Here is a 14,986-nt window from a genome sequence, read left to right on the forward strand (position 1 = left end):
TTAGTGGAAGAACCTTAGCTGATAGGGTTAAACTAGAATATCAGATGTTTTGGACTAAACTATATAGGCCGTCCCCTTTTAAGATGTTTACATACATTTGCCATGTGTCCAAACTTATTAAAGGAAAAACAAGATGTGGCAAAATGTGGAGGGGAGCATTTGTATGACATCTGTGTAGAAGGAGCTATGCTAAAATGTGGCAACTGTGATAAGGATAGTACTTATGCAGGATATGTAACTAAACAGGCTAGAGAGAACAAGAATTATCAGTCAGGTATCTTATACAGCAGCTACTAAAAAGGCATTTGAAGTGACATGTGGGGAAAGAGGTAAAAACCAAAAAGGGGAAGGTACCATTGCTATAACAGTTTTACAACGGCTACGATATGTAATAAGAGAAATAAGGGATGATGTATTTTTTACGGAGAAAGAAATCTATAGCATTTAGGGTAGAAGTAATAAACGGCACTTCACAAACAGGAAAGAGAACAGAAAGAATGAAGATTACGATAAAAGCAGTGGATAAATTATGTGTACATTAGTAATGTGGCAATAGAATGCAATCATGCAATTTTGAGTGAAGATAATACTGCCAGGGGCGGCTCCAGGCATCAGCACGCTAAGTGCGTGCCTGGGCCGGCAAGCCACGGGGGGCGCTCTGCCGGTCACCGCGAGAGCAGCAGGCAGGTTGCTTTCGGCGGCATGCCTGTGGAGGGTCCGCTGGTTCCGCAGCTTCGGCAGACCTCCCTCAGGCATGCCGCCGAATCTGCGGGACTGAGGACCTCCTGCAGGCAAGCCGCCGAAGGCAGCCTGCCTGCCATGCTTGGGGCGGCAAAATACCTAGAGCCGCCCCTGAATACTGCAGTTTAACTAATATGGTGCTAAAAAAATGTGATGGCATACACAAGCCTAACAGCACATGGATCAAGAACTAAAGGAGACTATACTTGAAATAGAGGTCAAACCTGATGTTATCTGTGTACAGGAAATGTGGTTACTAGGAAAGCTGTCTTTTAAAGTCCAAGGATAAAGTAGAGTCAGACAAGACAGAAATACAAAGGGAGAAGTGGGGTGGGGGGGGAAGGGAAGGCTGTACATTTATAAAGGCAAATCTAAAATTATGTTGAAATGAATGTAAAGAAGCTGAGTCTGGATATGCTGCTATTGAGATTCCAATGCATAATGAAAATACCTCTTTAAGAATCTATAATGTTTATAACCCCTGTAAAGATCTGACAAGCTCGGAATTAAAAGAGTTAATTACAGATGTAAAAACAGCCCGTCTATTATATATGGAGATTTGAGTAGCCATGATGAGTTATGCAGAAGTATGAGATCTGATAGTAATGGCAAGTCTTTGGAACTGTTTATTGATAAGCACGATCTGGCAATATTAAATAATGGAACACCAACTAGGTTTAACTCAATTGCTGGTTCCTTTTCCTGTTTGGATCTGGGAATTGCAACAAGCAATACAGTTAGTAAATGTTGTTGGGAAATTTACAAGGAAGAGGGTGTGGGAAGTGATAGTTTCCCTAAGCTGTTTATGTACCAAGGAAAGAGTGATGCTGAAGACACTGGAGGAACTCCCCCTTGGACTTTTAAAAAGGCTCATTGTGAGCTCTTCAGGAATAAGTGTGATGAGTGCTTGATCAACAAGTGTGTACGTGATATTATAGAGGAATTTAGTGAAAATGTAAGAAAGGGAATTATGGCAGCAGTCAAAGTAGCTATTCATAAGACAACTAATTTGCCCTAAAATCATAAACCTGGTGAAATGAAGAATGTGAGGCTGCAATTACCCCCCCCCCAAAAAAAAAGATAACACACACACACACAAATAGAAAAGCTAAAATCACAATGAAAAATTAAGATTTGGTGAAATATAAAAGAACTAAGGCAGTTGCACAAAGTTATTAAGAGGACTAAGAGTTGACTTTTTTTGGGTAAATAAGATACCAAGGTTTCAGGAGGTTACAAGCATGAATGGAACAAGGAGCAATAATAATTTTTTCCTGTTCTTATTGAGGTGGATAAAATTAGAAGTTCGAACAAAGGAAAAGCAGAAATCCTAGCAAAAGTGTTCAAGAATGCTAGTAGTAATGAGAATAGAACAGATTTTCAGGGGTGATGGAGAGGAGGAGGAAATTTTTGGAAGAAAATTGTGAGCCTAAACGGTAGGGAAAATGAAGATAAATCACTGAATGAAAACTTCAGATGCAGGAAATAAAAAAAGCTACAGATAATTCCAAAAATCAATAGCAGGTAAAGATAGTATATGTAAGATGCTGCTTAAATAGTTACCTGAAGGGAGCTGAAGGATTTTATTAAAATTATATAATAGTATATTGGGACAAGGAATAATACCAGTGGAATGGATGCATGCCATGATAATTCCAATAGGGAAGCCACACAAGCTATTTATGAGAACTGATGCCTAGAAACCAGTTTATCCACACAAGATGGGAAGGAAAAGTTATGGAAAGACCCGCCCCCCCAGTCCAGGATGCCACCTGTACTGGAATTTCACTGAGCCTCTCCTGCTCCACCAGCCTGGGTTCCCTCTCTCTGATTTGCTGAATTAGGCTCTCTGGGCTCTCGTGGCGAACACACACAGGTAGGTCCACACCCTGGTGCAAACACAGATTGAAGTCAGCTCTGTGTGAGACCGCTCCCCCGGCACTCATGTGCCCACCCTTTTTAGGAGATTAAACCCAAAATAATACTGTCTTGCACTGTATAGAAAAATCTGCACAGCACAAGTTTATAAAAATCTGTCCTCTTCCTCAAGGTAAATTTTAAGTTGTTAAAGGGATAGCAAACAGAACAAAGCAGATTACCTTAGCCCTGGTCTACACTATGAGTTTAGGTCAAATTTAGCAGCATTAGATCGACTTAACCGTCCACCCATCCACACGACAAAGCCATTTTTGTCGACTTAAATGACTCTTAAAATCAATTTCTGTACTCCTCCCCAATGAGGGGATTAGCGCTGAAATCGACCCTGCTGGGTTGAATTTGGGGTAGTGTGGATGCAATTTGATGGTATTGGCCTCCTGGAGCTATCCCAGAGTGCTCCATTATGACTGTTCTGGACAGCACTCTCAACTCAGATGCACTGGCTAGGTAGACATGAAAAGCCCCGCAAACTTTTGAATTTCATTTCCTGTTTGGCCAGCATAGCGAGCTGATCAGCACAGGTGACCATGCAGGGCTCATCTGCATATGTGACCATGGAGTCCCAGAATTGCAAAAGAGCTCCAGCATGGACCGAACATACGGATTTAAATTTTCAATCGCTAAAACAAAGGGAATGATTTTCACTGGAAGAAAGATGAAAGAGGAGTATAATTTGTCTTTGTAGAGAACAGGTGCATGTGGTTAAGCTTTACATTTCTGGGTGGTGTTTGATAATAAAAATGTAATGGCTACCGAAATTATTACAAACAAATGTAAAAGTAGGATTAATCTTCATAACAGTATAGCTGGGACTAATTGGGGAGCAGATAAGGAAGTTCTGATGATACTATATAGAGCATTAATAAAATCACTAATAGATTATGCACTTCAAGCATTTAGTTCTGCAACCAGATTCTACCTTTTTTAGATCCGGTCAATTAAATCTCAAGGGCTCCATACTGCAAGTGCTGCATCTCTTTAAACATCACCATAATGCAGTGACATTTTGGGCTAAAATCAAGAGAAATAGCACTGATAAGAATAGTGGACAAATATATGAGGAATATTGGGAATTAAGCTGATGAAATATAGCTCAACTCTGAAAACTCCCTTATGCTCTTAGGGTTAAAATGTAGGTTAAAAAGTTAAGTGAAAAAGAAGGACTAGAAGAGATTAAAATTTATAGTCGTGGGGCAGTAAATTATACCTGGAAAAAATCATCTCTCCGGATATGAATTTAGAACTCTAAAATAAAATAAAGGAAAAGAGTCATCCTATATGCCAGATAAAGTTTGAGTTTATATGTGGTATATGGAGTCAGCATAGCTGACTCTATAATGATGGATCAAAAGATGAAAGAACAGGTAGAGTGAAAGCAGCCTTTTGATTCCCTGAGACTGGAATTAAGAAATCTAAAAGAATATTCAATTTTGTAGCCATTCTGACTGCTGAACTGGTGGAAATAATGGTAGCATTAAACTGGTTAAGGGACATACAGCCTACCACAACTGTTATCTTTTTTGGATTCATATCAGGTATACTTTTAATTAAAAGGGATACCTCAGAAAGCAGAATTGATCTAATAAAGTATTATTTCTGACAGAGTTAGTACGCACAGGCATGAACATAATACTAGCATAGATTCCAACACATGCCAGGATACTTGGCAATGAAATGGCAGATAAAGCAGTCAAAAAAATGCTTGACAACACAGAGAAATTGATATAAAGATTCTTTTGAGTGAGCAGGATTTTAAAAGGGTGATTAAAAAGGAATGGCAAGAATTGTGGACCAAGGAGAAAAGAGGAAGAAGATTCTATGAAGTATGCCCGAAAATAGAAAATAATGTGTTATTCCAAAGTTACAGCAGGATCAGTGAAGTGCTCATATTTAGACCGTTAACTGGTCATTGAGGTTTGAATAATAATTTATATTTATTGACTAGACACTTGAAGGTGACTATGGGGGTTTACTGAGAGTATTGCGAAAGTGGAGTAACATTTTAAAAAGCTCTACTACACATTTTTTATAAATACAGAGCAGGGTAAGAGTGTAGTGGCAGGAATGATTGAGGAATATAGTAGGTGGTGATTTTAGACTCAGTGGATGAGTCTGCTTCACGAAGAAGAGGATCTCAGCTCACACACTATCCCCAAGTGCCAGAGTTATCTGCTCAGCCATGCTGCCATTGGCTGAGACTCAGCCAGTTGCCCAATAAAATATCTTCCATGCTATTTAAAGGACCAAGGAGGGTCTCTCCATGCAGTCCAGAGTAGCAGTATGTTATGATGCCTATTAGATGGTAGTTTAAGATGAAATGAGTGAGGAACCTGTTTTGTACAGTTGCTGTTCCTCAACTCCTATTCATCATGTTCTCTCCCCAATACCGAGCCAACAGCAGCCCAGATCATGCATTACACATGGGATGAGGGTATTTACCTGGGTAGGGGATGCTACCATGTAGCCACATTTCCCTTCTGTGCACCCTACCAATCCCCTTTCCATGTGGATGCCACGATTAGTCTCCTGCAGGGGAAAAAAATTTGGAAACCAAAATCAGCTCAGAATGCAGCTACCCGCTGACATCGAAACCACATCACACTATGCCTTACAGCCTTTGCTCACTGCAAATACGTTTCTGGGTGAAATTCAAGGCATTGGTCAATCTACAAAGCCCTGGTTACTAAAGAGACCACTTCTATCCTTGTTTCATAATCAGAGAAGCAATTCAAGCTGGATCTCTCTTGGTTCAAGCCCTGATCCAAAGTCTACTGAAGTTAAACAGAATGTATCTGTCTTAGGTATTTATGTGGCCCCCACTTTAATAGTATCTGAGTTGCCTCATAATCTTTAATGTATTTATCCTCATCGCATCCCTGTGAGGTAAAGAAGTATGACTGACCCCATTTTACTGATGGGAAACTGAGGCAGAGATACTAAATGACTTGCCCAAAGACACACAGGAATTTTACCCAGTCTCCCAAATCTCAGCCCAGCACCCAAACCACTTGACCACCCCATTTTATTTCATCTTTTTCCATTGACTTCAAGTGGGCTCTGAATCAGGCCCTTAAACAAGGCACCTTTCCTGGTGCCTGTTCTCCAGGAGAGGTTCCTAACTTCAGAATTTGCTTCCTTCTTGTTCTATCAGCAACTGGATTGTGTAAACCTTTTAGATACACTGTAAAGGCCATCTTTTATGGTAGGCAATAATGGGAGGAAGGGAGAGAGAAGAGGACGTGTGCAGGATGCTGGAATATAGGGGGACTATATGGCAATTTGGTGAATTGTCTGATTTTTTGTTCTGAGTATTGCCATTAGTAAAACTTTGCAAAGCACCAGGGATATAAAATTGGCTGTAGAAAACAAATAAATTAAACATTCCCTTCAGTGAACAGGCACTCCTAGAAGCTCACTTTTTCCCTCCAGCACCTTCAGAGACTTTTCTTTACATTAAAAAAACCATAGTATTTCCATTAAAACATTGAGATGACATGTTAATACAAGTCTTTTTTAAATAAACATCCTTGGAGCTTTTGTGGCACTTAATGCTAATGAGTCATGTGAATTTACACTAGCATTCTGCATACTGGGCCTTCCAAGTCATCTCTGTAAGCCCGCATATAATTTAGATTTGATTGTTTTGGGTTTGTAATCCTTTTCAAATTGAGTGTGTCCCCTTTGGATTTCTCACCTTGAATCATAATTGATCTCAGGACTGAAGGGCCTTCACTCTGCTATGATTGCTTTTACGAGAAATTAAAACAGTGCAGACAGTGGCATGCTGGTAAATCTTGCCACTGCCTGTAGCTTGCATGCATGAAGCCTTCAAAGTGTGAGAGTCTGGTTTTAGAGAATCAGGAGTAATGCATTATTAAACCTTATCTACAGAATGTAATGCGCTGACTGTTCTGTTCTACTATACACAGAGGAGATATGCTAATAATTCAGAATGTCATTGAAATTTTGTCTTAAATGGAAAATTGTATGCTGCTACTATTGTGTTTAGGATTATTGCAACAGGATTCTGCCATTAACAGGGACAGGATTGGGTTCTTGATTTCCTCCCAGTGATCTTTCAAAGGCCAGGGAAAATGGGATGGATGGGGCTTACTTTATACACCATGGGGTAGGGAGTTGATTTGTTGAGGAGACTATCAGAACTATTTCAGAGGATGGAGATTGATCACCCTGAGCTCTATCATCCACTGTCCAGCTCTATTCTGAAAAGGCAACTTCAAAAACAGCATATCAGGGCTCCATGTTGCCATCTCTGAGTGACTCCAGATCAAACTTGCCCTTGTGAAAAGGTGAACTTGCAGGGCTAAACATTTAGAAAATGCACCATTCGGTCTGAGTGTTAAGATGGATTCTTTCCTTCTCTTGTATCACCACCAGTAATAGAGGTACCACAAGCCAATTTACCAGTTTCCACTCTCAGGGTGAAATCCTGACCTCTGATGCCAAAGGCAAGATTTCCATAGACTTCAATGGAGTGCAGATTTCACCCTCAGTGTTCAATAGGGTTTGCCCAAATGTAACGGAGACCAAAATTTGGGTCCACAATCAGAATTTAGCTAGTAAGTCTATTATTAATGCACCAGCCAGAACGTAATCTCTTTTTATCATGTGGTTTGGTTTTCTCTGTATTCTGACAGGAGGAAATGGCAGGAAAAATATATTAAAAAGAAAAAAAGGAGTTAAGTCCTGATCAGCCCTTTTAAATTCTTTACTGTTCTTCCTTGGTGACTTTACTTATGTAAAAGTCATGCTGAACTCAGGAGTCTCCTAAAGTTGAACAACTTTTTTAAAAAATAGCTCACTTACTCAGCAGGCAGACTTTTAGCCCTGAACATGTCTGTATTACACCACAAAACACATTATATTCAGATAATGTTAAGGTTCTGACCTTGAACCACAATAGCGAGAAAATTCTGAGTTAAGTTTGAACCTCTATCTGTATCTAACATCATACTGTGCTTACAGCATGCATTGTGGGCTTCTGGTACCTTGTGTAGCTATGAAAGGTGTCCTATTGTTTTGGTGACCCTTTCAAAATGTAGGTACAATAGATCAAGAATATGGATTAAAGTGGACCTGAAGTGTCGATTGTCATTTAAAAAAAAAAAGTATGGAGAGGTTTTCAGTTCAAAATTTCTTCTTGTGTTAGCAGGGCTCACGCTAATGTGCTAAAAATTGCTGTGTAGGTGATGCTTTGACATGGCAGTTTGTGCTCTGAAGCCCACCACTCCAGGCTTCAGACCCTAAGCTCCAGCCCAAGGTGCAATGTCCACACAGCTATTTTTAGAACGTTAGCACAAGCCCCACTAGCTCAAGTCTGTGGACCCGTCTGGGGAGGCTTGCTCCCAAGTGCAGTGTATTTTGATAAAAATATAAAAAATAAGTATAGAAATGCAACCGATGTACAGCACACTGATTGTAAATGTAGAAATGCAGTTTTTTTATATGAAATTTTACACATGCAAAAAAAAAAAAGTCTCCTCTTACTGAAGATTCAGCATGAGAAATTCCCAGGAAAAGGGAGAGCTTTTTCCTTCTTCAATTAAAAGGGAATCCAAGAGTTGGGGTTAATACGAAATTGTGGTTGTAACGTGACCTCCAAAACCAGTCATTACTCCATAATCACCTCAACAGCGAAACCAGCAATCAGGCAAGATTTATTTATTTATTTGCATTCCTATTATTTACATCTCCTTTGTAAAAGAATAATTAATAAATTCTCCCCAAGTCAGCATCATTACATGCTAAATTTTAGCCCAGAATGAACTATTACAGCTAATCCATAATCCCTTTTGTAAGACTATCCATATGCTGAAAAATTATTTAATTTAATAAACATGCCCATTCCTAAAATAACAGGGAATATATACAACATTTATGGTAGCAAGTGACTCTTAAATAAAAGACATTTTATGTAAACACAAATATTCCCCCAGTATAATCTCCACATTACTTATCAGCACTACCACCTTATGTCATCAACTTGAATTTACACTCAACCAGCAAAGTCAGCCCTTACTGCATATTAATCCAGTTCTCCATGTTTTCTCCCAATCTCCAGTAAGAACCTTCATGCTTTGTTCCATGCTGCCCCTCATGTGCAGGAACAAATTCCACCTCTAACCTGCCCCCAAGCCACTACACTGTCCCTCTTAAATTCCTCAAGGGCTTGATCCAAAACCCATTGAATTTAAAGGAAGGCTGACTAAATTCTGCCATGCTTCCAGTTAACAACCAACAAGGTAAGGTCACAAACATATTGCTGTTACTTTATCCTCCTATCCCCACCAATTTGTTTGAGCCACTGGTTATGTCTGGTCATTAATCTTTTGAAGGCAGAAATTGTCATTTCTCTACATGTTGGTACAACACAATGAGGCCCTGGTCTCTGATGGGGCCTCTAGGTACTGCTGTAATACAAATAACATCCTACATGCCCTGCCCTTGGGCAAAAGCATGAGAGATGGGATGGGTTTCGTGTAATACCCTAAATGTCAAACAACTCATACCAGGTACTGATGCTACCCATCCTGAGTAAGGGTACCATACTCCCCAATACACATTAGTGGGACCGCTTGTGACACAAGGTAGTACTCACTGTGACTGAAGGACATTGTTTTGTTTGCTGTTTGTTTCCTAATCAATGTTATCACTTGCCCAGCATACTTACTGGTTTATTATTTTAGGATTTTTTTTTTAAATCAAGTGCTAGATTATACTTTTAAAAGAATAGAGATTTTATGGATTCTGCAAAATAGATAAGAGAAAAAGATAAATTTTCAGTCTAACAACTTTGATTGTGTCCTTTTTGCTATAACATAATGTTATAGCTGGGGTAGGCAACCTCTGGCACGTGTGCCAAAGGGGGTGCACGAGCTGATTTTCAGTGGCACTCACACTCCCTGGGTCCTGGCCACCGGTCCACAGGGCTCTGCGTTTTAATTTAATTTTAAATGAAGCTTCTTAAACATTTTAAAAACCTTATTTACTTTACATACAATAGTTTAGTTATATATTATAGACTTATAGAAAGAGACCTTCTAAAAATGTTAAAATGTATTACTGGCACGCGAAACCTTAAATTAGAGTGAATAAATGAAGACTCGGCACACCACTTCTGTAAGGTTGCCAACCCCTGTATCTGTATATTTAGACTCTTTAGGCTGTATCTGTATATTTAGCCTCTTGCAAGACTGTATTCCAAATCTCCAGTGTTATGCTGCATAGCATTTAAGGTCTGCCTGGGGTATTGGAAATACATTTCTAATGGCTTTCTCCATGCAAAAGAGATGATATAGATTACTAACAGCAGATCTATTAATCATCAATTTAAGTGCAGCTTGCCTTCTGCATACAATATCTATAAGTGTTTGTATATCTCTGGCCAATGCTTGCAATCAATGCTTGTTTGGCAAGCCACAGAAGAGAGTTGTCAAATATCTAAATCTTTGAGAGATGTAGTTTGTAGTTGACCTTTATTCCAGATTGTATTTGTGATAAAAAGATTTTTTTAAATGTTTACTTTCATGGGAAAACACAATTGTATTTCTCAAAGACCTGAGGGACTTTTATTGCTGTCTGTTTGTTCTTTCACATCAACAGTACCAACTTAAGAAAATATGATTTTCTCTCATCTTTGTAGTTTCAAAAAGTATTGCTGTGTGTACAAGGCTGAGAAAGTGGTGGGAGAAAAAAATTAATCCAATTACTTTATTAGTTTAATTGCAATGCTTCATACATTAGGAGACCAAATGGGAACTCTAATCAATTTGCAAATAAAGTCTAGCCAGATTTTACATAGTTCTGGTTGCTGGAGAAACCTATTTACATTCTAAAGAGTGCATTCATCAATTGCTGGTCAAACAACATCTAAGTATTTGCTTTTTCTTTCACAGTCAGGCTTATAAATGTTGTAATTCAGCAGCAAGAACTACAGAGGCCTCTTTCATCTTACTTGAGCTCTCATGCTGAGAAGCAGGACTGGTCAAATTATTAGTTTATTTAATAAATAAACTGTGATGAAATTAGTCCTTTTCCCTGCTTGCAAAATTCAACTCATTTGTGAACCAGTTTTGACTTCTGTTAATCTATTTCTGATGTACAAGTATTCATAGACCCTCATTTCAACTTTGGGGATATTCACAACCTCTTTGCTCTGAATATTCACTACTTGCTCTTTGTGCTGTGTGACTGGTCACATTAAGTAACAGGATAGTGTATTTGCTCTCATTGGATGACAAACTCTTAATCACCCCAAAAATACTTGTGTTCCTAGGAGTATTCGTACAAACAACAATTTCCCAAATAGCTGTATGAACCAAAACCTGTGTTGAAGCACAAACCTAGGAAAACCAAACAGCAGTTTGGAATTGTTGACAAAATCCTCTTAGGTGTTGTATTTGACCAGTTCTAATTGCATTGTAATGCTCAGTGTAGATAGCACCTCTCCCAACAGTCGGTGCTATATCTTAATCTTACTGTTGTTTTGTATGTTATTTTGTTGTATTTGAAGGCAGTGGTGGGGGAGAGGGGGTAAGTATGAAATTAAGTTGTGCCTCTGATGCTGGAGTTGTTACTTTCAGTGTTCCAGAAAATTCTATACGCAAGTATAACAGTATTGAGAGTCCTACTTTAATCTCAGAGGCCTCCATCATTCAGAATGACTTTCCTGTTACAGAAGTGTCGGGAACTCAGTGCTAGGCATAATTCTAACACTACTTTTAAGGGTATTTGGCCTCAGGTTTAACTATTTGTCTGAAGTTCTTGGCTGCATTTAAAAAAAAAGTATAAATTAAGACTGCAAGACAAAAAGGTTTACTAAGACAAAGTATGCAGCGTACACCTTCCAAAGAAAAAAAACAAAAAACAAACAGCTGGAGACTCAGCAGCCACATCCTATAGCTTTGAAATGCTGTGCAGGATGCTAGAATGTCATGTCAAAAGCATTTGCTGCTATGATTCTTGCTGTATATTCAATCTAAACTCTGTTGGGCTTCTGTTGCTGGAGGGCTGGGCTTTGGGAGCTTTTCCTACAATTGGCTGTGGAAAAGCCAGGCAGAAATTTTATTGAATTCAGCCTCTGTATCCTTTGCCATTAGGTGAGAGCAAAATTATGATTAAACCACAAGGAGCCAATGTGAGCGAATGTGAGCAAGCTGTGCTCCAGTTGTCCATTGTCTTTTGATCCTGAGGTGGCTCATGTAAGTGACAGGTAAAGTGATTTTTTTCCCCCAGACAGATGCAGAAAAGTCCTTTGGGAAGAAAAGTGCAGCATTAATCTGAAGTGGTGATAAACAAGGGAATGCAGTAAATTGAGAAAAGTTATGGATATTGCTGTTTCATTCAGGACAAACACAGCCTCCTCGCAAACAGAAAACTCAATGTGAGCCATGCTATTTCCTCTCTTTCAATCTTGTAGGGGAAAATAAATACATAAAAACAAAGCCCTAATGTTGAACTATGCCATCTGGAAAACAGCAAGATAGTTCACACACACAGAGCATGGGTGTATCTTGTTGTCCCCTAATGAAAAACAATTGTTCAACCGTGTGTCAGAGGCTCTAAAATGCAACAGTTACAAGAGGTTCTCCAATAGCCTAAATACTAGGGGCCTGTGTTTTAAGCCCCAGATCAGCACAGTACTTACGCATGTGCTTAATTTCAAACATCTGAGGTGTTGCATTGAAATGAATTGGATTAGTCACATGCTTGAAGTAAAGCAATTCTTTAAGGCCCCAGTCCTGTTCCCACTGAAATCAGTCACAAAACTCCTAATGACTGATATGGTGCAGGATTAGAGCTGGTCTGAGAATGAAATTTCCACCATGTGGGAAATTGACATTTTGAAATTTGTTTTCATTCTGAATCAGAACAAAAAGACAAAGTTTAGAAACTGCCTGTGTAATGAAAATTTGAAAAAAAAAAACCCAAAACATTTGGAACAAATGTTTGGTTGTGCTAATGTTGAAATATTATATAAAAATAAATGTCAAAGCAGAAACATCAAAACAAAATGATATGAGAAAGTCAAAACATTTCACTTTCTCAAAATGAAACACTTTGACATTGTAAAATTGCAAGTTTTGACTTCCCCCCCCCGCCATAGAAAACCTTATTGAAATTGACACTTTCCTGTAAAATGTTTCAATTTCAATGAAATTGCATTTTCTGACAGACAGCTGTTCTGTTGAAAGTTTATCAACTAATTCTATGGAAGACTGATCCTTAAGTGGTTCGCTGCATCAGGGCTTCTGAGCAGGAGGATCCGAGTTGCAGAAGGCTGTGGAGTGTAATGCAGTGACAACCATGAAGTCCTTAGAGGCCATGAATATTTTACAGTGAATTTGCTTCTTTTCCAGAGACATATTTATGTTTATTTTGGTTCCTGTCTAAGCACATAGTCTTTACTTGGGGCCTGATTGAGAACTCCTTATGCACACTGGTGAGCAGTTACTCCAATAAGCTGTCGTTACCAAATTCTGCTGAACCTGAAATCGTAAACACTTTGGCTGGGGGCGGGAAAGCCAGCTGGCAGATTGTGCTAATAGATATTTTGTCATGTTCTAGGTATAAATTAAACTTCCATTAGAAAGGAGAGATGCCTGGCAACAGTACTGAACAGATACACAGTGGGCTTGCTCGTGTGAGTAACTGTTCACTCATGTGTGCATGAGGGTCACAACCTAGCCCTTATACATATTGCAAATTATGAGGGGAAAAATACAGAACCAATGATCACACTTGGCAACAGTTTCCACCATGGGTGCCCAGACTGAAACAACCTGGGCCTGATGCAGAGGCACTGAGCCCTCAGATCTCCAACTCAAGTCAACAGGAGGCAGAACCTTTGAAAATCAGGCCCATGGTGCCTCAAGTTAGCCACCCAGGTATTGAAGCATCTCAAAAAAATCAGTGGCTATTTTTGGAGGAGGGGAAAATGTGTCTATTGAATGCTGGTGAATGTGCATCAGAACATGCTAGCAATCTGATAAGAGGGAGCAGGACCAATCGGGGGGAGGGGGACCGGAGGGCCATTTGGCCTGCGCCTCAAGCTCAAAGGGGGCCTCAAATTTAGACACTTGTTAATTTTTTGGCATTTGATACATTTCGCAACTTGTTTTTATGTGTACGAAAGCTAGATTTTTCCTCAATAATTCGTGCATTCGCATGGAAAAAGGCTAGAAAAGCATTTGCTTAATAAGAAAAATATTCAAATTATGTCTCACTTTTTTTGGTGCCTTATTTTGTCTTCATGTGTCGTCATTTTTTATTTTTATTATGGCTAGGGGCCTCAAAAGCTGGAAGTGGCCTTGGCCTCTCTGGACCTCTGAAAGGGCCTGCAGGGGAGTATATAGAGTGATAGGATGTAAAATTGACAATTTGTTTCAGCTTTAGACACTCCTTCTGTTATATTCTCCAGCAGAATATTGCATATACAGACTGAGCTAAATGGCATTTTTCCATCAAGATATTCTTCTACGGTACTTGTGCATCTGTTCAGCATTGTTACCAGGTACCTATCCTCTCTAATGAAAACTAATTATGCCTAGAACATTTTTGTAATATTTTTAGTAGTAACATTTAGCACAAACCTGCTAGTTTTCCCTCACACAAGAACTATTTACAATTTCAGTGGACCATTCACATTTCATCTCGGCAATTAAAGTGAAGGAATATAAATCACTAGACTATTGTTCCTTGAACAAGATCTAATGCATTTTAGAAAAAAAATGGAATTTTCTCATGCTACTGGAGCAATTACATCCATTAGGTATGGTGCTTCTTTAAAAGGATGGTGTAATCTAATTAGAGGGCCATATACAATATTTTATTAAGGTGACATTTTGGATTTTAGCACAGTTAGCATTTATGGTAAGAGGCCACTGCTCTGTGAATCTTTAAAAATATTCCAAATAGACAATTTATCATCTTGAAGAGTCTGACTGTTTATGTTTCATGGAGATTTAAAGTAAGGTGACTGCTGTCTAGCCAGTGAGCAATTTTTAAAATAGCTTTCTATAATACTTTCTCAAAAGCTATTACAGGCCTGTGTGAATATAGAGAGATCATCATCAGTGTATGGCAAACAACTGACTGTAAACATACTTTGGAGAGACACGTGAAAATTATGGTGAGGGACGAATGAATGTCGGGTCAGGTAGACTACTTTTCTGAGACTATAAATTTTAACAGAACTATTAAAGTAGACTATCCAGAGTGAATCCAGGCTATTTTAATTTAGTGTGTATGTGTTCTGGGGTAAAGTAGAGCTAGTGGTAAAGTGCTT

General features: G+C 39.0%; 1 long non-coding RNA gene across 2 annotated transcripts in view; it reads right to left on the bottom strand.

Moving 5' to 3' along the window:
* Nucleotides 1-14,986, bottom strand: part of LOC120390747 — an 85,880-nt gene that overhangs the window by 28,290 nt on the left and 42,604 nt on the right. For both annotated transcript variants that reach the window (XR_005591129.1, XR_005591130.1), the window contains exon 3: nt 5,119-5,205. This is a non-coding gene — a long non-coding RNA (uncharacterized LOC120390747). The remainder of the gene's footprint in view (nt 1-5,118; nt 5,206-14,986) is intronic.

Source organism: Mauremys reevesii, linkage group 1, assembly GCF_016161935.1.
Source record: "Mauremys reevesii isolate NIE-2019 linkage group 1, ASM1616193v1, whole genome shotgun sequence".
In the NCBI taxonomy this organism is placed as follows: Eukaryota; Metazoa; Chordata; order Testudines; family Geoemydidae; genus Mauremys; species Mauremys reevesii.